The following is a 25,803-nucleotide window of genomic DNA, read 5'->3' on the forward strand; positions in this document are numbered from 1 at the left end:
ACCTTGGGAAAGGCTATGCAGGCAGATGGGAGGCCTTGATGTGGACAGGCTCAAGGCATTGGCAGATCAGGCCAGGTACCTGTTTTCCACTTTCCTGAGACATCAGTAGTCAAGGTATCCCCACCCAGCATCTCTTGCCTCTCTCTGCTTTGTATGTGCTCATTCTGCAAAATCTCTTCATTCTACCCCTGAAACACATCTTTGCTTGGAGTGCCTGAGAGTCCCTATAGCTAAAGGATGAAAGGGAGAAGGCCTCTGGCTGTACTGGTTCCCCATGGGCACAGAAAAGCAGGTAGTCTGTCTGGGAGTTGTAGATAGTAGTGATTGATGTGGGAGCTACACCATGGGCGGGCCCTGGACAGGTGAAGCTTGCTGATAGATGGAAGCCCCTCTGGAGACTACTAATTCCGCTGATACATTGTATGAAAATTCTCGGGTAAGGGGAATGGGCAGAAAACAGTCACACATACCTGCCAGAGGCCTATCCTGTGTCTAAAGATCCGACACTGGTCTCCACCTTGTTATCGTCTCAGCACGCACCTTGCTTGCACACATCAAATCTGTCTTTCTGCATGAATGCGTTCTCCTGCTAGGAAATACAGCATGTCACTCAGCAAAGGAGAGTACAGGCAAAGTCAACTGAAGCTAACATTTTCAAAACTTTGCCCTCTGCTGATCCACAGCATCTGGTGGCACACAGCATATGTGTCAGGTCTCCGAAGACAAGACTGAATCCAGGCATCCAGGGCCCCAGCTGTCCAGAGTCTGTGTATGTGGGGAAATTGATGACCTGTTTGCAACGTAGATAAGGGAGCCTCCGGCCCTAAACTGGCTCCACTTGAGCTCCACGACGTCTGGTATTTTCCATGACCTTTGGCCTGTGGCCCTGTGAGTGTGCTCTCTAGGTACATTTCCCTCCAACCACTCTGAATCTGATACCAGTGGATATATTGGTGTGGAAATCAACATCCATCACTGGTGGCAGTGTTAGGTCACAAGGTATCTAGGCTCAGGATGACCTTGGCTGTCTTCTGCCCCAGGCAAGGGCCCTAATCCTTCAAACAAAATGATGACACGTGGGCACTGGCGGACAACCTTGTTTTCATCAACACAGGGGTCTGGGTGAGAGTCAACAGGCCAGGTAGGCCAGGTGAAGGCCGAGTGCAGGGCTAAGGCTTTTTTCCCAATCACCATGGAGACAGCCACTGGAAGACTGGGTGGAATTACTGACAGCAAAGGGCCAGAAACACTGAGCCAATAGGAGAGATCTGGCCTATGAGTGCCTGAGAGAGAGCCTAGAGATGAAAGGGGGGAGGCTTCTGGCTGTACCAGTTCCCCATGGGCAGAGAATAGCAGGTAGTCTATCTGGAATGGTCTTAGATACTGTTGATTGACATGGGCAATACACCACCAGCAGAACCTGGCCAGGTGGAGCTTGTGGGCAGATGCAAGCATCTCCAGCGACTAGTAATTCCAGTGATCCTTTGTTGGTGAAAAACCCCGCCAAGTGGAATGGGCAGATAACATTGATCCACACCTGCCAGGGGCCTCTCTTGGGACTAAAGATCCCAAACTGGTCTCAACCTCATCAGCCTCTCAGCACACAGCTTGCCTGCACACATAATTCTGCCTTTCTCTGTGAATGCCTTATCCTACTAGGAAATAGCATGCCACTCAGCCAAAGGCAGTAAGGCCCAAATGATGTGAAACTGCCATTTTCCAATTTTTCTGCCTACATGTCCACTGCCTCTGGTGGAACTCTGCATATGTGGCCTGCCGGTGAATACAAGGACGAAATCCTGGCAGCCAGGGCCCGGCAGTCCACTGGTTTCTGGATGTGGGGACGTGGATGACCTGTTTCCCACATACAGGAGGGAGCCTTGTGGCCTAGACTGGCTCAACATTCAGCTCCAAGACATCCAGTACTGTCCCTGGCCTTTGGCCGGTGCCTCCATGAATGTCTGCTCTCTAGCCATGTGTCCCCTCCTGTCACTATCATTCTGCCACGATCTATCACTGGCAGCATGGTGTCAAATCACTAGAGTTCTAGGCACAAGCTGACCTTGGCTGTCTTCTGCCCCAGGCAAAGGCCTGAATCCTTTATCCTAGATGGTGACACCTGGGCCCTGGAAGACATTAATTTTTTATCAACTCAGAGGTATGGGTCGGGTCAGCAGGCCAGGTGGAGCCCGGATAGATGGGGCTAAGGCTTCTTCACTATCACCATATATGGACAGCCACTGGAAGAGCGGGCGCAGCTTCTGAGGGGCCAGGTCACAAGTACTGAGCCAATGGGAGAGATCTGGCCCACCTGGCCGATGACATAGAGCCCTCCATTGTGACCCATGACACTTAGTGGCCACCTCTGGCTGTGGCCACAGGATTTCAGCACACCCAGGGAAAGGTTACGCAGGCAGATGGGAGCCCCTGGTGTGGAGAGGTTCAGGGCATTAGGAGAGCAGACCAGGTACCTGTTTTCCAATTTCCTGAGGATATCAGTAGGCAAGGCATCCCCACTCGGCATCTCTTGCCCCTCTCTGTCTCCCTCTGTATGTGTTCATTCTCCAAATCTCTTCATTCTACCCCTGACACACATCACAACTTGGAGTGAATGAGAGAGACTAGAGATGAAAGGGGGGAGGTCTCTGGCTGTACTGCTTGCCTATGAGCAGAGAAGAGCAGGTAGTCTATCTGGAAGGTCTTGATAGTAGTGGTTGTTGGGTGGAGCTACACCACAGGCAGACCCTGGCCTGTTGAAGCTTGCGGGCAGATGGAAGCTTCTGAGGAGAATACTAATTTGCCTGATACATGGTATGGAAAAATCCGGCCTAGGGGAATGGGCAGAAAACATTGAAACATACCTGCCAGAGGCCTAGCCTGGGCCTGAAGATCCCACGCGGGTATCCACCATGTCATCTTCTCAGCACACACCTTGCCTGCACACATCAAATTGGTCTTTCTCCATGAAGGCCTTCTCCTGCTAGGAAAAACAGCATGTCACTCAGCCAAAGGAGAGTACAGGCAAAGTTAACTGAAACTACCATTTTCAAAATTTTGCCCTCTGCTGGTCCACAGATTCCGGTGGCACACTACTTATGCGTCAGGTCTCTGAAGACAAGGTGAAAATCCAGGCATCCAGGGCCCCAGCTGGCCAGAGTCTGTGGATGTGGGCATATGGATGACCTGTTTTCCACGTACAGGAGGGAGCCATGGGCCCTAGACTGGCTCCACGTGAGCTCCAGGATGTCTGGATTTTCCCCTGACCTTTGGTCCGTGCACCCGTGGGTGTGTGCTCTCTAGCTACATTTCTCCAGCGACTACTTTGAATATGCTACCAGAGGATATGTGAGTATGGAAAGCAACATCTATAGTGGGTGGCAGTGCCCCAGGTCACTGCATATCTAGGCTCAGATTAACCTTGGCTATCTTCTGCCCAAGGCAAGGGCCCTAATCCTTCAAACATAATGATGACATGTGGGCACTGACGGACATCATTTTTTCATCAACATAGGGGTCTAGGTGAGGGTCAACAGGCCCGGTAGGCCAGTTGAAGGCTGAATATAGGGGCTAAAGCTTCTTTCCCACTCACCATGGAGACAGCCACCAGCAGACAGGGCAGAACATTTGATGGGACAGGTCACAAACACTGAGCCAATAAGAGAGGTCCGGCCTAACTAGCCAGTTCCACAGAGCCCTCCATTTTGCCCATGGACACTCAATGGCCTCTTCTGACTTTGGCCACAGGAATTGAGCACACTCAGGGAATATCTTCACAAGTGGCTATCCCTGATTTGGACAGGTTCAACACACTTGGAGAGCAGGCAGGTACCTCTTTTCCAGTTACTATTAAAGGATATTATAGGATATTAGTAGGGAAGGCACCCTTACTCCCCTTCTATGTTCCCTCTATGTACGTGTTCATTCAGAGAAATCTCTTCATTCTACCCCTGAGAAACATCACAAGTATGAGTGCCTGAGAGAGAGTCTGGAGATAAAATGGGGGAGGCTTCTGGCTGTACCAGTTCCCCCATGGGAAGGGGATATCAGGTGGTCTATATGGATGGTCTCAGACACTGTTGATTGACATGGGCTATACAGCACCGGTGGACCCTGGCCAGGTGGAGCTTGTGGGTGGATGCAAGCCTCTCCGGCAACTAGTAATTCCCCTGATCCTTTGTGTGGGGAAAAAACCCAAGTGGAATGAGCAGCTAACATTGACCTACGTTTGCCAGGGGCCTCTCCTGGGACTAAAAATCCCAACCTGGTCTCAACCCTGTCACCCGCTCAGAACACACCTTGCCTGTATACATAATTCAGCTTTTCTCTGTGAATGCCTTATCCTCCTAGGAAAAAACGCATGCCATTCAGCCAACGGCAGTACAGCCCAAAGGATGTGAAACTGCCATTTTCCAATTTTTCTGCCTACATGTCCACTGCGTATGGTGGAACACTGCATATGTGGCCGGCCTCCAAGGACAAGGCCGAAATCCTGGCAGCCAGGGCAGCCCTAGTCTGGCTTGCCATTCAGCTCCAAGATGTCCAGTACTGTCTCTTGACTTTTTCTAGTGCCTCACTGCAAGTGTGCTCTCTAGTGATAATTCTCCTCCCATCACTATCATTCTGCCACCAGTGGATATGTGAGTGTGGAAGTCACCACCTATCACAGGCAGCAGTGTCACAAGTCACTAGAGTTCTAGGCACAAGCTGACCTTGACTGTCTACTGCCCCAGGCAACTGCCCGAATCCTTTATGCCAGATGGTGACACCTGGGCATTAGCAGACATTAACTTTTCTCAACACAGAGGTATGGGTGAGGGTCAGCAGGCCAGGAAGGCTAAGTGAAGGCTGGGTGGGTGGGGCTAAGGCTTGTGTACCATAACCGTGGAGACAGCCCCCAGAAGAGTAGGCGGAGCTTATAATGGGCCAGGTCACAAGTACTGAGCCAATGGGAAAGATCTGGCCCACCCGGCGGACGACACAGGGCTTTCCATTGTGACCTATGACAATTAATGACCACCTCTGGCTGTGGCCGCAGGATTTCAGCACAGCATGGGAAAGCCTACACAGCCTGTTGGGAGGCCCTGATGCAGACAGGTTCAGGGCACTGGCTGAGCAGGCCAGGTATCTGTTTTCCACTTTCCTGAGGATATCAGTAGGCAAGGCATCCCCATTCAGCATCTCTTGCCTCTGTCTCTCTCTGTATGTGTTCATTCTGCAACAACGCTTCATTCTACCCCTGAGATACATCACAGCTTGGAGTTCCCGAGAGAGTGCCTAGAGATGAAAGATGGAAGTGGGAAGGCCTCTGGCTGTACTGGTTGCCCACAGGCAGAGAAAAGGAGGTAGTCTATGCAGAAGGTCTAGATACTAATGTTTGATGGGGGACCTACACCACGGGTGGACCCTGGCCAGGTGAAGATTGCTGACAGATGGAAGCCTCTCCGGAGACTACTAATTATGCTGATACATAGTTTGGAAATACCCAGGTAAGGGAAAGGGGCAGAAAACATTGACACATACCTGCCAGAGGCCTATCCTGGGTCTCAGATTCCCACCTCGGTCTCCACCAAGCCATCTTCTCAGCACAAACATTACCTGCCTTTTTCCATGAATGTCTTCTCCTGTTAGGAATCATAGCATGTCACTCAGCCAAAGGAGAGTACAGGCAAAGTCAAGTGAAACTACCATTTTTTTTAATTTTGCCCTCTGCTGGTCCATAGCTTCTGGTGGCACACTGTATATGGATGAGGTCTCCAAAGACAAGGCCGAAACCTGGGCATCTGGGCCCTAGCTGTCCAGAGTCTGTGGATGTGGGGATATGGATGACCTGTTTGCCACATACTGGATGGAGCCCTGGTCCCTAGACGGGCTTCACTTGAGCTCCACGACGTCTGGTATTTTCCCTGGCCTTTGGCCCCTGCCCACATGAGTGTGTGGTCTCTAGATACATTTCTCCTGCGACCACCCTGAATCTGCCAGCAGCAGATATGTGACTGTGGAAATCAACATCTATCACTGGTGGCAGTGTCCTAGGTCACTAGGTATCTTGGCTCAGGCTGACCTTGGTTGTCTTCTGCCCCAGGCAAGGGCCCTAATCCTTCACACGAAATGGTGATGCTTGGGCACTGGCAGACATTATTTTTTTCATCAGAACAATGGTCTGGGTGAGGGCCAATAGGCCAGGTAGGCCAGGTGAAGGCTGAGTGCAGGGTTTAAGGCTTCTTTCCCAATTGCCATGGGGACAGCTGCCGGAAGACTGGCCGGAACTTCTGACGGAATGGTCCACGAACACTGAGCCAATAGGAGAGGTCCGGCCTATCTGGCCAGTTCTGCAGAGTCCTCCATTTTGCCCATGGACACTCAACGGCCCCTTCTGGCTTTGGCCACAGGAATTAAGCACACCCAGGGAATATCTTCAGAGGTGGCAACCCCTGATGTGGACAGGTTCAACACACTGGGAGAGCAGGCAAGTGCCTCTTTTCCACTTACTCTGGGATATCCATAGGTAAGGCACCCTTACTCAGCATCTACGGTTTCTGTATTTGTTCATTTGGAGAAATCTCTTCATTTTATCCCTGAGAAACATCACAAGTACGAGTGCCTGAGAGAGACCCTGGAGATGAAAGGGGGGAGGCTTCTGGCTGTACCGGTTCCCCATGGACAGAGAATACCAGGTAGTCTACCTGGATGGTCTTAGATACTCTTGATTGACATGGGAAATACACCACAGGCAGACCCTGGCCAGGTGGATCTTGCAGGCAGATGCAAGCATCTCCAAAGACTAGAAATCCCACTGATCCTTTGTATGGCAAAAACCCCTGCCAAGTGGAATGGGCAGATAACACTGACCCACAGCTACCAGAGGCCTATCCTCAGACTAAAGATCCCAACCCTGTCTCAACCTCTTTACCTCTCAGCACACACCTTGCCTTTACACATAATTCTGCCTTTCTCCGTGAATGCCTTATCCTACTAGGATAAAAAAGCATGCCACTCAGCCAAGGGCAATATCGGGAAAATAAAGTAAAACTGCCATTTTCAAATTTTTGCTGTGTATACGTCCCCTGCCTCCAGTGGAATGCTGTGTACATGGACGTCCTTTGAAGACAAGGCCGAAATCCTGGCAGCTAGGGCCCCTAGTCCAGTGGTTCCTGGATGTGGGGATATGGATGACCTGTTTTCCACATACAGGATGGAGCCTTGGGCAGTAGAATGGCTTGCCATTCAGCTCCAAGGCGTCCAGTACTGTCCCTGGCATTTGGCCGGTGCCTCATTGAATGTATGCTATCTAATGATATTTCACCTTCCGTCACAATCGTTCTGGCACCAGGGGATATGTCAGTGTGGAAGTCACTATCTATCACTGGCAGCACTGTCACAAGTCACTAGAAATCTGGGCACAAGGTGTCCTTGGCTGTCTTCTGCCCAGGCAAGGGCCCAAATCTTTTATCTCAGATGGTGACACCTGGGTCCTGGAGGACATCAATTCTGATCGACACAGAGGTCTGGGTGAGTGTCAGCAGGCCATTACGCTAAGTGAAGGCCAGGTGATAGGGCTAAGGCTTGTTTACCATCACCATGGAGACAGCCACCGGAAGAGTGGGGGCAGCTTCTTATGGGCCCAGTCATAAGTACTGAGCCAATGGGAGAGATCTGGCCCACCTGGCAGATGACACAGGGCCCTCCAACGTGACCTGTAACACTTAGTAGCCACCTCTGGCTGTGGCCGCAGAATTTCAGCACACCGTGGGAAAGGCTATGCAGGCAGAAGGGAGCCCCCGATGTGGACAGGTTAAGGGCATTGGGAGAGCAGGAGAGGTACCTGTTTTCCCCTTTCCTGAGGGTATCAATAGGCAAGGCATCCCCACTCAGCATATCTTGCCTCTCCCTGTCCTCTCTGTATGTGTTCATTCAGAAAAATCTCTTCATTATAAATAATCCCTGAGACACATCATAACTTGGAGTGCCTGAGAGAGAGCCTAGAGATGAAAGGTGGAAGGCATCTGGCTGTAGTCGCTGTCCATGGGCAGCGAAGAGCAGGTAGTCTATCTGGATGGTCTTAGATACTGTTCATCGACTGGGGAAATACACCATGGGCAGACCCTGGCCAGGTAGAGCTTGTGTGCAGATGCAAGCCCTTCTGGTGACTACTAATTCCGCTGATATTTTTTATGGTGAAAAACCCCACCAAGTAGAATGGGCAGATAGACTGACCCATACCAGCCAGTGGCCTCTGCTGTGACTAAAGATCCCAGCCTGGTCTCAGCCTCATCACCTTCTCAGCACACACCTTGCCTGCACACATAATTCTGCCTTTCTCCATGAGTGCCTTATCCTACTAAAAAAAAAAAAAAAAAAGGATGCCACTCACCCAAACGTATTTCCGAGAAAAAGAAGTGAAACTGCCATTTTCAAATTTTTGCTCTCTACATGTCACCTGCCTCTGGTGGAACACTGTATATGTGGCCAGCGTCTGAAGACCAGGCCAAAATCCTGGCAGCCAGGGTCCCAGCAGTCCAGTGATCTCTGGATGTGGGGACATGGATGACATGTTTGCCACATACAGGAGGGAGCCTTGGGCCCAAGACTAGCTCACCACTCAGCTCCACGATGTCCAGTACTGTCCCCGGCCTTTGGCTGTACCTCACTGAATGTGTACCCTCTAGCAACATTTCTCCTCCTGTCAGGATCATTCTGACACCAGGGGATATGTGAGTGTGGAAGTCACCATCTATCACTGGCAGCAGTGTCACAAGTCACTAGAGATCTAGGCACAAGCTGACATTGGCTGTCTTCTGCCGCAGGCAAGGGCCCAAATACTTTATCCCAGATGGTGATACCTGTGCACTGGTGGATATTAATTCTGATCAACACAGAGGTCTGGGTGAGGGTCAGCAGGCCATGTAGGGTAAGTGAAGGGTGGGTGGACAGGGCTAAGGTTTGTGTACCATCACCATGGAGACAGCCACCAGAAGAGTGGGCAGATCTTCTGATGGGCAAGCTCACAAGTACTGAGCCAATAGGAGAGATCTGGCCCACCTGGCAGATGACACAGGGCCCTCCATTGTGACCTGTGACACTTACTGGCCACCTCTGGCTGTGTCCAGAGGATTTCGGCACACCCTGGGAAAGACTATACAGGCAGATGGGAGCCCCTGATGTGGACAGGTTCAGGGCATTGGGAGAGCAGGCCAGGTACCTGTTTTCCATTTTCCTGAGGATATCGTTAGGCAAAGCATCCAAACTCAGCATCTCTTACTTCTCTCTGTCTCTCTCTGTATGTGTTCATTCTGCAAAATTTCTTCATTTTACCCGAGACACATCACAACCTGGAGTGCCCGAGAGACAGCCTAGAGACAAAAGGGGGAAGGTCTCTGGCTGTACTGGTTGCCGATGGGCTCAGAAGACCAGGTAGTCTATCTGGAAGGTCTAAATACTAGTTATTTGGGGAGGTACACCACGGGCAGACCCTGGCCAGATGAAGCTTGCTGACAGACAGAAGCCTGTCCGGAGACTACTAATTTGGCAGATAAGTTGTATGGAAATACCCAGGCAAGGGGAATGGGCAGAAAACATTGACGCATACCTGCCACAGCCCTATCCGACCCTGGTCTCCACCTTGTCATCTTCTCAGCACACACCTTACCTGAATACATCAATCTGCCTCACTCCATGAATCTCTTCTCCTGCTAGGAAACACAGCATGCCAAACTCTGCCAATGAGAGTATAAGCAAAGACAACCGAAACACCTATTTTCCAAATTTAGCTGTCTACTGGTCCGCAGCCTCCAGTGGCACACTGTATCTGCAGCAGGTTTCCCAAGAGAAGGCTGAAATCCTGGCAGTCAGGGCCCCGGAATTCCAGAGTCTGTGGATGTGGGGATTTGGATGACCTGTTTGCAACCTACAAGAGGGAGCCCTGGGCCCTAGACTGGCTCACACTTGAGCTCAAGGACATCTACTATTTTCCCTGGCCTTTGACCTGTGCTACCTTAAAAGTGTGCTCTCTAGCTACATATCTCCTCTGACCACTCTGAATCTGCCAGCAGCGGATATGTGAGCATGGAAATCAACATCTATCACTACCGGCTGTGTCACAGGTGACTAGGTATCTAGGCTCAGGCTAACATTGGCAGTCTTCTGCCCCAGGCAAGTGCCCTAATCCTTCAAACACAATGATGACAAGTGGGCACTGGCAGACATCTTTTTTTTCATCAACATAGGGGTCTGGGTGAGGGTCAACAGGCCAGAGAGGCCAGGTGAAGGCTCAGCACAGGGGCTAAGGCTTGTTTCCCAATCGCCATGGAGACAGCCACTGGAAGACTGGGCAGAACTTCTAACGGGAAGGGTCACAAACATTGAGCCAATAGGAGAGGTCCGGCCTAACTGGCCAGTACCCCAGAGTCCTCCATTTTGCCATGGACAACAAACAGCCTCTTCTGGCTTTTGCCACAGAGATTGAGCACAGCCAGGGAATATCTTCACAGGTAGTAACCTGCAATGTGGACAGGTTCAACACACTGAGAGAGTAGGCAGGTGCCTCTTTTCCACTTTAGGATATCAGTAGGCAAGGAGCCCTTACTCGGCATCTTTGGTCCCTTTCTGTATGTGTTCATTTGGAGAAATCTCTTCATTCCTCGCTGAGAAAGATCACAATTACGAGTGCCAGAGAGAGAGCCTGGAGAAGAAAGAGGGGAGGCTTTTGGCTGTACCAGTTCTCCACGGGCATAGAATAGCAGGTAGTCAGTCTATCTGGATGGTCTTAGATACTGTTGACTTACATGGGAAATACACCATGGGTGGACCCTGACCAGGTGGAGCTTGTGGGCAGATACAAGCCTCTCTGGCGACTAGTAATTCTGCAGATCCTTTGTATGGTGAAAAACCCCGCCAGGTGGAATGGGCAGATAACATTGACCCATACATGCCACGGGCCTCTCCTGAGACTAAAGATCCCAACCTGGTATCAACCTCATCATCTTCTCAGCACACACCTTTCCTGCACACATAATTCTGCCTTTCTCCATGAATGCCTTCTCCTACTAGGAAAAATAGCATACCACTCAGCCAAAGGCAGTACCACCCAAATGAAGTGAAACTGCCATTTTCCAATTTTTGCTGCCTCCAGGTCCACTGCCTCTGGTGCAAGAGTGCGTATGTGGCCAGTCACCAAAGACAAGGCCAAAATCCTGGCAACCAGGGCCCCAGCAGTCCAGCGGTTTCTGTATGTGGGGACATGGATGAACTGTTTGTCACATAAAGAACGTAGCCTTGGGCCCTAGACTGGCTCACCATTCAGCTCCACGACCTCCACTACTGTCTCTGGCTTTGGCCGGTGCCTCCGTGAATGTGTGCTCTCTAGCCATATTCCCCCTCCTGTCCCAATCATTCTGCCACCAGGGCATATGTGAATGTGGAAGTCAGAATCTATCAGTGGCAGCAGTTTGGAAAATTGCTAGAGATCTAGGCACAAGCTGACCTTGGGTGTCTTCTGCCCCAGATAAGGGCCTGAATCATTTATCATTGAAGGTGATGCCTGGGCCCTGGCAGACATTGATTTTTATCAACACAGAGGTCTGGGTCTGGTCAGCAGGCCAGGTCAAGGCTGGTGGGCGGGGATAAAGCTTGTTCACAATCACCATGGAGACAGCCACCGGACAAGTGGGCACAGCTTCTGAGGGGCTGGGTCACAAGTACTGAGCCAATGGGAGAGATCTGGCCAACTGGCTGATAACACAGGGCCCTCCCTTGTGATTTATGATACTTAGTGGCCACACCATTTCGGCACACCCTGGGAAAGGCTACACAGGCAGATGGGAGCCTCTGGTGTGGACAGGTTCAGGGCATTAGGAGAGGAGGCCAGGTACCTACCTGTTTTCCACTTTCCTGAGGATATCAGTAGGCAAGGCATCCCCACTCAGCATTTCTCGCCTCTGTCTGTCTCTCTTTGTATGTGTTCATTCTACAAAATCTCTTCATTTTACCCCTGAGACACGTCACAACTTGGAGTGAATGAGAGAGACTAGAGATGAAAGGGGGGAGGTCTCTGGCTGTACTGCTTGCCCATGAGCAGAGAAGAGCAGGTAGTCTGCCTGGAAGGTCTTCATAGTAGTGATTGGGGAGCTACACCACAGGCACACTGGCTGGGTGAAGCTTGTGGTCAGACTGAAGCCTTTGCAGAGAATACTAATTTGCCTGATATGTAGTATGGAAAAACCCGGCCTAGGGGAATGGGCAGAAAACACTGAAACATACATGCCAGGGGCCTAGCCTGGGTCTGAAGATCCCAGCCTGGCCTTCATCTTGTCATCTTCTCAGTATACACCTTGCCTGCACACAAAAATCCACCTTTCTCCATGAACGCCTTTTCCTTCTAGGAAACACAGCATGCCAAACTCAGTCAACGAGAGTACAGGCAAAGACAACTGAAATACCATTTTCCAAATTTTGCCGTCTTCTGGTTCATAGTCTCTAGTGGCACACTGCATATGTGTCAGGTCTCCGAAGACAAGGCCGAAATCCTGGCAGCTAGGGCCCCAGTATTCCAGTGTCTGTGGATGTAGGGATATGGATGACCTGTTTGCCACATACAAGAGGGTGCTCTGGGCCCTAGACTGGCTCCCACTTGAGCTCCACGACATCTACTATTTTCCCCGGACTTTGGCCGGTGTCGCCTTGAATGTGTGCTCTCTAAGTACATTTCTCCTCTGACCACTCTGAATCTACTACCAGCGGATATGTGAGTGTGGAAATCAACATCTATCACTGGCGGCAGTGTCACAGGTCACTAGATATCTAGGTTCAGGTTGACCTTGGCTGTCTTCTCTTCCAGGCACGGGCTGTAATCCTTCAAAGGAAATGATAACATGTGGGCACTGGTGGACATTATTTTTTGAATCAACACCGGGGTCTGAGCGAGTGTCAACAGGCCAAGTGGCCAGGTGTTGGCCGAGTCGGCAGGGCTAAGGTTTGTTTCCCAATCAACATGAAGACAGCCACTGGAAGACTGGGGCGGAACTTCTGATAGGACGGGTCACAAACACTGGGCTAATAGTAGAGGTCCGGCCTAACTGGACAGTTCCGCATAACCTCCATTTTGTCCATTGACACTCAACGGCCTCTTCTAGCTTTGGCCACAGGAATTGAGCACACCCAGGGAATATCTTCACAGGTAACAACCTGTGATGTGAACAGGTTTAAGGCACTGAGAGAGTTGGCCAGGTACCTCTTTTCCACTTACTTAAGGATATCAGTAGGCAAGGCATCCTTACTCAGCATCTCTGGTCCCTCTCCGTATGTGTTCATTTGGAGAGATCTCTTCATTTTACCCCTGAGAAACATCACAAGTATGAGTGCCTGAGAGAGAGTCTGGAGATGAAAGGGGGAAGGCTTCTGGCTGTACCGGTTCCCCACAGGCAGAGAATAGCAGGTAGTCAATCTGGATGGTGTTAGATACCGTTGACTGAATGTGAAATACACCACAGGCAGACTCTGGTCAGGTGGAGCTTATGGGCAGATGCAAGTCTTTCTGGTGACTACTAATTCCGCTGATACTTTGTATGGCGAAAAACCCCGCTAAGTGGAATAGGCAGATAACATTGACCCGTACCTGCCAGGGGCCTCTCCTGAGACTAAAGATCCCAACCTGGTCTCAACCTTGTCACCTTACAAGCACACACCTTGCCTGCACACATAATTCTGCCTTTCTCTGTGAATGCCTTATCCTAGTAGGAAAAATAGTATGCCACTCAGCCAAAGGCAGTACCGCCCGAATGAAGTGAAACTGCCATTTTCTAATTTTTGCTGCCTATTTTTTTTTTTTTATAGGTCCACTGCCTCCGATGGAACATTGCATATGTGGCCGGCCTCCGAAACAAGGCCAAAATCCTGGCGGTCCAGTGGTTTCTGTATGTGGAGACATGCATGACCTGTTTGCCACATATAGGAGGGGCCCTTCGGCCCTAGACTGGCTCACCATTCAGCTCCACGACATGCAGTACTGTCCCTGGCCTTTGACCAATTCCTCCGTGAATGCATGCTCTCTTGGCATATTTCCCCTTCCGTCACCATCGTTCTGCCACCAGGGAATATGTGAGTGTGGAAGCTACCGTGTATCAGTGGCAGGCAGCAAAGTAACAAGTCACTAGAGATCTAGGTGAAAGCTGACTTTGGTTCTCTTCTGCCCCAAGCAAGGGTCTGAATTCTTTATCCCAGTTGGTGATACCTGGGCTCTGGTGGACATTAATTTTGATCAACACAGAGTTCTGGGTGAGGGTCAGCAGGCCAGGTCAGCTAAGTGAAGGCCGGTGGGCAGTGCTGAGTCTTGTTTACCATCGCCATGGAGACACCCACTGGAAGAGTGGGCGAAGCTTCTGATGGGCCTGGTCACAAGTACTGCGCCAATGGGAGAGATCTGGCTCACACAGCAGATGCCACAGGGCCCTCCACTGTGACCTATGACACTTAGCAGCCACCTCTACCTGTGGCCTCAGGGTTTCAGTACACCCAGGGTAAGCCTACTGAGTAAGATTGGAGCCCCTGATGCAGACCGTTTCAGGGCATTGGAAGAGCAGGCCAAGTACCTTTTTCCACTTTTCTGAGGATATCAGTAGGCAACGCATCCCTGATGGACATCTCTTGCCTCTCTCTGTATATGTTCATTCTACAAAATGTCTTCATTCTACCTCTGAGACACATCACAACTTGGAGTGAATGAGAGAGACTAGAGATGAAAGGGGGGAGGTCTCTGGCTGTACTGCTTGCCCATGAGCAGAGAAGAGCAGGTAGTTTATCTGGAAGGTCTTGATAGTATTGATTGTTGAGGGGAGCTACACCACAGGCAGACTCTGGCCTGGTGAAGCTTGCTGGCAGATGGAAGCCTCTGCAGAGAATACTAATTCGGCTGATACATGATATGGAAAAACCCAGGCTATGGGAAACATGCCTGCCAGAGGCCTAGCCTAGGTCTGAAGGTCCCACCCCGGTCTCCACCTTGTCATCTTCTAAGCACACACCTTGCCTGCACACATCAGATCCACCTTTCCCCATGAATGCCTTCTCCTGCTTAGGAAACACAGCATGCCAAACTCAGCCAAAAACAGTACAGGCAAAGACAACTGAGACTACCATTTTCCAAATTTTACTGTCTGCTAGTCCACAGCCTCCGGTGGCACAAGGCACATGCATCAAGTCTCTGAAGACAAGGCTGAAATCCTGGCAGCTAGGGCCCCAGTATGCTAGTGTCTGTGGATTTAGGGATAGGGATGACCTGTTTCCCATGTACAGAGGGTGCCCTGGGCTCTAGACTGGTTCCCACTTGAGCTTCACGATGACTGGTATTTTCCCTGGCCTTTTGCCCATGCCCCCGTGAATGTGTGCTCACTAGCTGCATTCCTCCTCCGACCACTCTGAATCTGCCACCAGCAGATAAGTGACCGTAGACATCAACATCTATCACTGGCAGCAGTGTCACAGGTCACTAGGTACCTAGGCTCAGGCTGACCTTAACTCTCTTCTCCCCCAGGCAAGGGCCCAAATGTTTTATCCCAGTTGGTGAGACCTGGGCAATGGCGGGCATCAATTTTTATCAACACAGAGGTCTGGGTGAGGGTCAGCAGGCGAGGTAGGCTAAGCGAAGGCTGGGTGGGCAGGGCTAAGGCTTTTTTTTTTTTTTCATCACCATGGAGACAGCCCCAGGAAGAGTTGGGGGAGCTTCTGATGGGCCAGGTCACAGGTACTCAGCCAATGGGAGAGATCTGACCCACCCTGTGGATGACACAGGGTCCTCCATTGTGACCTATGACTCTTAATGGCCACCTCTGGCTGTGGCCACAGGATTTCCGCACACCCTGGGAAAGCCTATGCAGGCAGATGGGAGCCCCTGGGGTGGACAGGTTCAGAACATTGGCAGAGCTGGTCATGAGCCTGTTTTCCAATTTCCTGAGGATATCAGTAGGCAAGGCATCTCCACTCAGCATCTCTTGCCTCTCTGTCTCTCTCTATATGTGTTCATTCTGCGAAATCTCTTCATTCTACACATCTTGGAGTGCCTGAGAGAGTGCCTAGAGAGGAATGGGGGAAGGCCTCTGCCTATACTGGTTGCCACGGGCAGAGAAGAGCAAGTAGTCTATCCAGAAGGTCTAGATACTAGTGATTGATGTGGGAGCTACACCACGGGCAGACCCTGGCCAGGTGAAGCTTGCTGACAGATGGAAGACTCTCTGGAGACTACTAGTTCCGCTGATCCACGGTATGGAAATACTAGGGTAAGGCGAATGGGCAGAAATCATTGACACATACCTGTGAGAGGCCTGTCCTGGGTCTGAAGATCCCACCCTGCTCTCCACCTTCTCATCTTCTCAGCATACACCTTGCCTGCACAAATCAAATCTGCCTTTCTCCATGAATGCCTTCTCCTGCTAGGAAACACAGCATGCCACTCAACCAAAGGAGAGTAAAGGCAAAGTCAAGTGAAACGAGCATTTTCAAAATTTTGCCTACTGCTGGTTCGCTGCCTCTGGTGGCACACTGCATATGCTTCAAGTTTCCCAAGACAAGGTCGAAATCCCCATAGCTAGGGCCCCAGGAGTCCAGAGTCTGTGGATGTGGGGATATGGATGACCTGTTCCCACCATATAGGTAGGAGCCCTGGGCCCTAGACTGGCTCGCACTTGAGTGCCACAAAGTCCAGTATTTTCCCTGGCCTTTGGCCTGAGCCGCCTTGAATGTGTGCTTTCTAGGTCCATTTCTCTTCCAAGCACTCTGAATCTTCCAGCAGCGGTTATGTGATGGTGGAAATCAACATCCACCACTGGTGGCAGTGTCACAGGTCATTAGGTATGTAGGCTCCAGGTGACCTTGGCTGTCATCTGCCCCAGGCAAGAGCACTCATCCTTCAAATGAAATGATGACATATGGGCACTGGCAGACTTTAGTTTTGAACCAACACAGGGGTCTTGGTGACGGTCAAGAGGCCAGGTGGCCAGAGGAAGGCCGAGTGAGTGGGGCTAATGTTTGTTTCTCTGTTACCATGGAGGCAGCCACCGGAAGACTGGGCGGAAATGCTGATGGGACGGGTCACAAACACTGAGCCAATAGGAGAGGTTCGGCCTAACTGGCCAGTTCTGCAGAGTACTCCATTTTGTTCATTGACACTTAACGGCTTCTTCTGGCTTTGGCCACAGGAATTGAGCACACCCAGGGAATATCTTCACAGGCGGCAACCCCTGATTTGGACAAGTTCAAGACACTAGGAGAGCAAACCAGGAATCTATGTTCCACTTACTAGAGGATATCAGTATTCAAGGTGACCTCACTCATCATCTATGGTCCCTCTCTATATGTGTTCATTCGGAGAAATCCCTCATTCTACCCCTGAGAAACATCACAAGTACGGGTGCCAGAGAGAGAGCTTCGAGATCAAAGAAGTCTTCTGGCTGTACCGGTTCCCCATGGGCAGAGAATATCAGGTGGTCTATCAGGATGGTCTTAATACTGTTGATTGACATGGTAAATACATCGGGGCGGACCCTGGCGAAGTGGAGCTTGTGGGCAGATGCAAGCCCCTCTGGCAACTACTAATTCCACTGATACTTTGTATGGTAAAAAACCGCGCCAAGTGGAATGGGCAGATAACATTGACTCATACCTGCCAGGGCCCTCTCTTGTGACTAAAGATCCCAACCTGGTCTCAATCTTATCACTTTCTCAGCACACACCTTGTCTGTACACGTAATTCTGCCTTTTGCAGTGAATGCCTTATCCTGCTAGTTAAAAAAGGACGCCACTCAGCCAAAGGTAGTTCTGAGAAAATGAAATGAAACTGCCATTTTCAAATGTTTGCTGTCTCCACATCCCCTGCCTCCAGTGAAACACTGCATATGTGACCAGACTCTGAAGACAAGGCCGAAATCCTGGCAGCCAGGGCCCAGCAATCCAGGGGTTTCTGGATGTCGGGACGTGGATGACATTTTTGCCATATACAGGAGGGAGCCTTGGGCCCTAGACTGGCTCACCATTCAGCTCCACAACATCCAGTACTGTCCCTGGCCTTTGGCCTGTATATCACTTAATGAGTGCTCTCTAGCGATTATTTCTCCTCCCATCACGATCATTCTGCCACCAGGAGATATGTGAGTGTGGAAGTCACCATCTATCACTGGCAGCAGTGTCATAAGTCACTAGAAATCTAGGCACAAGCTGACCTTAGCTGTCTTCTGCCCTAGGCAAGGTCCCGAATCCTTTATCCCATATGGTGACACCTGTGCCCTGATGGACATTAATTTTGATCAACAGAGAGGTCTGGGTCAGGGTCAGCGCTCCATGTAGGCTATGTGAAGGCTAGATGAGCAGGGCTAAGGCTTATTTACCATCACCATGGAGACAAACACAGGAAGAGTGGGTGGGAGATTCTGATGGACTGGCTCACAAGTACTGAGCCAATAGGAGAGATCTGGCCCACCTTGTGGATGACACAGGGCCCTCCACTGGGACCTATGACACTTAGTGGCCAACTCTGGCTGTGGCTGCAGGATTTCAGCACACCCTCAGAAAGGCTGAAACAGGCTGCTCAGCCATATCTTGAACAGTACCTGAGTCAATTTTTTTATTCCTCCTTCTTTCTCTACTTTCCTCCCCCAGCCCATCCCTGCCTCCAAGTGAGATCCTGCTGTTAGCTGCCCAAATGGTTAAGTGTTAATCAATGTTTCCTCTAAGACTGTGAAACACAAGTGATATTGACCTAAGCTGGTCAAATAAGATGAAGGATGGCGCCAGGTACCCCCTGAGCTGATGGGATAATGACAGGAAAAGATCAACATGTTTGAGATATGACCACCGAAACCAAACAAAAGAAAAAGTATGCACATTCCACATGTTCCTAAAACTTACGGCCCCTTTTCCCTTAAAAACCAGAGCTCATTGGTGGTAGTCTAGGGAGACAGATGACTTTAAGAAGAGATCATTCCCCTCTGTTGCCATATACCGGTATATCTAATAAAGCTATTGCTACCCACCTCACCTCTGTCTCAAGAATTGGCTATTTGCGGCAGGCAGTTCTAACTCACAAAACTGTGGTAACAATTTAATGGCCGGTACATGGATTCCAGCCATTTGAGATGAGGCGACCCCGCAGTCTGTTCGACAGTTCTCCTACCAAGTGGCAAGTGGCCGCTTGGGACTCTGTCCCCGGAGGCTCTCCCCAGACCTGGGCTTCCCTGCAGTGTCACCGGTCCCCAATCATGCCAAAGAGGTGGGTGAAGGCAAGACCTAACCAGGACCCTGAGGTGAGTCTGCGACCCCCTCCCTGTTGCACTCAGGGCTGGGGTGGATAGGGCGGGACAGTGTGGCTTCCAGAACTGGAGTTGGACCCTTGGTTTCTAAGTCAAGGGGCGCCTTGGACGACCGTCCCCATGAGTAGGATTGCAAGGAGAGACTCTTGGTGACTCTAGAGCTGGGCAGATGTATGAGTGTGTATCGGTCGTGGGTTTTTGTGTTTGGATTGTTGTCTGTTGGTGCAGCCTGGTTTTGGGGAGTGGGTATAGACATCTCTATCGGTTTAGATTGGGAGATTGAAGCCCCTCCATCTGGCATGGAGGATAGGAGGCATCTGGAGGATTGAAGTGGAGATTGAGACATTCCTAGTAATGTGTTAGACCTCACTAAGATTATCCTCATTCCCCCTTTCCTTTCTGGCTTTTCTGGTCTGAGTATTTTTCTCTGTTTGTCAGGTTCATCTTATGTACAACCTGTCTGGCTGTCTGGGAAGATGAGACTGCAAGGTTATCTCCATTGCTTTTGTCAGTCTGTCTGTTTGTCTTATGTATGATTACTTGTCCTCATGAGGTTTTTTTTTTTTCTCGGTGTCGTCATCTCGTAAATCCCTATTCATACAAAACCCCTCACCGGGTTCAAGAACAGTTTTGACCTAAGTTTCTTGAGATTGGCAATTAGTTTCATCGGTCTGAGAAAATCCACCATGTACAGACTATTTAAGAAGAGTGTCCCCAAAGAGGTTAGTGTCCTAAGAAAGGAGCCCAAGAAATCCTGAAAGAGTAAAACCTAATAGATTAAGCATTGTGCTCAAGAGGCTCAAACTCTCCCCTTTGTCAAGCAAAGCTGATCCTGCCTGAGGCAGAAAAAGGAGAGTTCAAACAAAAGAGATATTAGCATGGGAGGAGGCCCATCTATTCCAGCTGAATCCCTACTGGGCTGCTTTTTGGCCAATTGGAAAAGGTATAGTTATGAGCCCATGACCAAAAAGCAGATGATTCACCTGTGTAACAGCATATGGCCCCAATATCATTTGGGGGACCAAGAACAGTGGTCCCTAGAGGAGTCTTTACATTATAATACAATACTTCAATTGGATTTGTTCTGCAGAAGAACTAAAATGTGGAATAAAATCCCTTATGTACAAGCCTTCATGTCTCTCTACCAGATCCTGCACCCCCCTAATCAGGTGTTTTTCCAGGGAAAATCAAAGGCCAAAGTACTCCCTGAATCCTTATCAGAGGACCCCCCCTAGAGGGATAGCCTCAGGCCACCGTTTCGGCTCCCCCTCCCCTGTAGAAGGGAGGTGCGGTAGAAGCCAAGGGGTCAGACCATGAAACGGCAGCAAGGTCTCCAAACAGAATGGCTGAGCCCAATTCTAGCTTGGCCAGAACAGCAAAGGCTGATGGAGGAGGAGGATCAGACAGTGAGGGTCCGACTACTTCAGGTATAGTCTCCCCTTCTCATATCTGTCAGGGTACCATTTTCAGTGAGGGTGCCTCAGGAGTCCAGGCAGGGCAATACCCACTGAGAGAAGTTCCTGCCAGAGTAGATGACAAAGGGCAACCATGGGCGACAATGCTGGTACATACTCCATTTCTACCTCTGATCTGTATAACTGGAAGAGCCATACCCCCCCCCCACACCTAGGCAGATATACAAGTGCTTCTCACTGCTCTATTAACTTCAGAAGAATGCTGTATGGTGTCAGAGCAGGCTCGGGAAGAGGCCAATAGGCTCCATACCTTAGACCCTCGTAATGGAGCCCAACCCCCTGGGACAGAAGCCATTCCTACTAGAGATCTGGGTTGGAATCACCATCGTGAAGAAGGGGTGAGTAGACTTCAGTTCTGTTGGGACTGCCTAATCGTTGGGTTGAGAAACGGGGCCCCCAAACCCAAGAGCTTACAAAAGGTTAGAGAAATTATCCAGGGAGAAAAGGAAGACCCATCCACTCTCTTAGAAAGGGTGACACACATGTTTCGTCAGTACACTGATATCAACCCCCAAGATCCCAACAACGCCCAGCTTATAAACGTGACTTTTATTTCAGAGTGCCCCTGATATTAAAAAAAAAATTACAAAAATTAAAAAGAAGACTTGAAATGCCAATAGGGCAGCTGCTTGAAGTAGCTTTTAAGGTGTTTAATAATCGGGACCAGGTAATAGAACAAAAAGATAAAATGCGGCCTTACTAGCAGCGGCCCTAGCACCCCTGAATGAAGAAGGGGGAAGGGAGATAAAAGCCATTAGAAGGACCACCCCGAGGCGAGGAGGGAAGACCTTTAGAACCTGACCAGTGCTCCTTCTGTAAAAGACGGGGCCTCTGGAAGCAAGAATGCCCAGAGAAAAGGGAAAGGCATAACAGACCAAAACCCGCCACTCTCCAGGGTTATCAGGAAGGGCCTGCACAGTTAGATGATTCTGAATGACGGGACTCAGGGGCTCAAACCTGGTTGGCTATCTCACACCACAAGCTCGGGTGACTCTAAAGGTAAGAAGATGCCCTATTGACTTTATTCTAGACATGGGTGCCACCTTTTCAGTTTGGAACACCGTGGAGTCTCCCCTTAGTCCACATACTGCCCCAGTGGTAGGGATTTCAGGAAAACTTTCAACCCGGCCTTTCCTCCAACTGGTGAATTGTGAAACTAGAAAAGACTTCTTATACCACGAGTTCCTTTATATGCCAGAATGCCCCGCCCTCCTCTTCAGGAGGGCCCTATCATCAAACCTTGGGGCACAAGTCACCTTTGGACCGTCTCAAATTTTGGTACAAATTCCACCCAAACAGGCATGTGCTTTGCAGGCAGCCTTGTTGCTAGAGAAACCAGCGGCCCCTAGCAACATCCCTGTCCACATACAACAAGAAGTGAACCTGGAAGTCTGGGCATTGGGGAGGCCAGGAAGGGCTATATTCACCGAGCCAGTTAAAATTGCTCTAAAGCCTGGAGCACCTGTTGTAAATCAGAAACAATACCCGCTCTGTAGAGAAGCTCTAGAAAGGATTGCTCTACTGGTCCACCGATATATAGAGATTAGACTTTTAAAACCATGCTGGTCCCCCTATAACACCCCCATTCTGCCAGTGTTAAAGCCCGGGACAAGAGAATATCGATTTGTGCACGACTTAAGATTAATCAAATAGTAGAAGATATTCATTCAGTTGTTCCCAACCCATATACTCTCCTAGTAACCATACCCAGCAAATACGCTTGGTTTTCAGTATTAGATCTGAAAGACCCTTTCTTTTGCATTCCCTTGCATCCTGAGTCTCAACTTTTGTTTGCATTTGAATGGACTGATTTAGAAACGGGGGCAAAAAGACAATTCATGGCAGGTGCTGGTCCAAGGGTTCAAAAACTCCCCCACAATTTTCAGAGAAACATTGGCTAAGGGCATGAGGGCCTTACAACTAAAAAAGGGAATGGTCTTACAGTATGTAGATGATATTTTAGTGGCAAGTGAAACCCAAGAGGATTCAGATCAAAATACTTTCATGGTCTTAAACCACCTGTCTAGGTGTGGGTACCGAGTTTCCAAAAAGAAGGTCCAAATATCACAATAACAAGTAAGATATCTGGGGTTCCAAATATCACAGGGGCAGAGGAGCCTTCTCCAGGACCGAAGAGAAGCTATTATGTGGGTTGCACCCCCTCCCTCTAAGCAACTACTTAGAGGTTTTCTCAAGATGACAGGTTTTTGTTGAATCTGGATACCAGGGTTTGGACTCATGGCAAAACCCTTGTACGAAGCCCTGAAGGGAGAGGATAAAGAACCCCTGTTTTGGACTGCTGAATGTCAACAAGCCTTTGAAAAAATTGAATATAATTAATGGCGGTCCCAACATTAGGGTTACCGGATCTCTAGAAACAATTCGAACTGTTTATACATGACAGGAAGTTGCTGTGGGAGTGTTGACCCAGATTTTGGGACCAGCCAAGAGGCCAGGAGCCTGTTTTTCCAAACAGCTAGACAATGTGGCTCGAAGATGGCCACCTTGCCTCCAGGCTGTGGCTGCAACATGTGACTTACTGCAAGAAACTGAAAAGTTTACTCCAGGACAAAAAGTGATGGTTCACAAGCCTCACACTGTCCTTTCCCTCTTAGAACAAAAAAGAGGGGGGGAGGTTGGCTTATGGCAGGACGCATGGGGAAATATCAAGGAATCCTATTAGACAACCCAAATGTAATCTTAAAGGCCATCTCTGCTCTCAACACAGCCACTCTACTACCCATCTCGGAAGAAGGGTTAACACATGACATGACTGTTAGAGATTACAGAAGAGGTTTATTCCAGCAGGCCCAATTTATCAGACACCCCTTTAACTGAACCCGAGCTAGAAATGTACACCGATGGTAGCAGCTTCATGTATAAAAGACATTGAAGAGCAGGCTATGTGGTAGTGGCTTGGGCTGAAATTTTAGAGGTTGCTCCACTTCCTGCTGACACCTCAGCACAAAAAGCCGAGTTAATAGCCCTTGGGCGGGCTCTGCAGCTGGGAGCGGGAAGGTGTATAACAGTGTACACTGACAACAGATATACTCATATTTTGCTCCACTTTCATGGGGCATTGTGGGAGGAGAGACGTCTCCTTAGGTCTGCTAGCAAAGAGATAAAGAATGTACCAGAAATTCTTGAGCTCCTAGAAACAGTAAACGATCCTCTCCAGGTGGCAGTGGTGTATTGCCCCAGGCACCAGAAGAGAAATCCCCTGAAGCTGTAGAGAACCAGAAAGCAGGCTCAGAGGCCAAAAAGGCTGCGGTATGAGGGTATGAGATAAAGAAATAGCCCTGATCCCTCACCTGGATCCTGCTGACCTTTTCTGTACCTTCCTACACCACTAGAGACTTAAAAAGGGCTGAAGAATGAGGTTTTCACCTGACTCCCCATTCCAGCTGGTTAGTGAGCCCCAAAAGGAAAGTACTGTTACCAGAAGCCCAAGTATATGGTGTAATGTCGACTTTACATGAAGGAACTCATTATGGGAGAGATGCTAGTCTGGAGTGGATCCAACAGGTGGTCGCAGGATCAAGCCTCCTCAAGGCCATTCAAGAAGTCACAAGAAGATGCCACCTTTGTACAAAGAACAACTCAAAGACCGTGTCCCATCCAACAGAACAAGGAGTCCAACACCAAGGAACTAACATGGGAGAAGATTGGCAGATAGGTTTTACAGTGATGCCCCAGGCACCCGGAAACTTCAGGTATCTGTTGGTCTTTGTGGATACCTACTCAGGGTGGGTAGAGCCCTTCCTTTGTCAAACTGAACAAGCTCGAGAAGTAACCAAGGTACTACTTAAAGAGATTACCCCTTGGTTCAGATTGTCAATTTCCATTCAAAGTGACAATAGAAGAGCTTTTGTGGAACAAATAACACAAGAAGTCAGCAAAGACCTAGATTTAAATTAGAAGTTACATTATGCCTGGAGGCCACAGTCGACAGGGAAGACTGAGAAGATGAATCACACCCTAAAAAAAGCTCTGGCAAAAATATGTCAGGAGACTAACTTAACATGGCTCCAAGCCCTGCCTATCATACTGCTTAGAATCCAAATGGCCCCTCGAAGTGGGCTTAAGTCAAGCCCTTATGAATCAGTATATGGGAGACCTTTCCTGAGAAAGTTTAACTTCCCCACCTCAGTAATGACAGAAGTGGAAAAGAGAGACTGGATCCGTTCTCTGGGAGCTGTTGTAAACATTATTAACTAATATGTTTCTCCATCTGTCTTTTCCCTCTGATACCCATCTGCACAGATTCCAGCCAGGAGATCGGGTATTACTAAAGACTTGGAAACACTAGCAGCCTGAAGACCAGCTCGCTCCCAAATGGGAGGGGCCTTTTGAAGTCCTCCTGTCTACTTACTCTTCTTTAAAGTTGGCAGGAGTGACTGCATGGTGCATCACTTCAGAGTGATAACAGCTCCGCTTAAAAAAGAAATGACTGAAGAGTCACCTTATTCCTGCACACTAGTTCAAGGTTTAAAGCACAGGTTTAAAAAAATTACAAAATGATAGTTTTAACCTTTGTTTTTCTCTTCTTCCAAGATGCACACCACACCGTGGCCACAAATCAGGCCCCATGATTCTACAAACCAGAGGGACCCTGACCTTACGAGTAGGAGATGCCCTGACTCTTCCGTGTGTCAAATCGTCTCTGACTCCAGTTGGCCCCATTAAATGGATACTGGTAACTCAGGAAAAAGAACAGATGGTTGTCTTGGACTTTAAAACTGCTGGCTCCTCCCGAGTGACCCCCGTGGCTAACACCACTTGGTTGTACAATCGAGACTTTTTGATCATTATTTCAGATATAACCTTGTCTGATACAGGGTTTTATTACTGTGTAAAGTTTAAAAAAAGGTCGCCAAAAGATATTGAAATCAGTAGGGGGTAAGAATCCAAGTACTTGTTGTAGGATATCAAAAGCCTGCCCACTTCCCAGATGGGTGGGACTGGTCATCCAATGGCCTAATCACCATGTCCCAAACAGTGGCCATGGGGAGAAATCTCAGCAACTGCTAGATATGCCA

The sequence above is a fragment of the Loxodonta africana genome, chromosome 1 (assembly GCF_030014295.1).
Source record: "Loxodonta africana isolate mLoxAfr1 chromosome 1, mLoxAfr1.hap2, whole genome shotgun sequence".
Classification (NCBI taxonomy): Eukaryota; Metazoa; Chordata; class Mammalia; order Proboscidea; family Elephantidae; genus Loxodonta; species Loxodonta africana.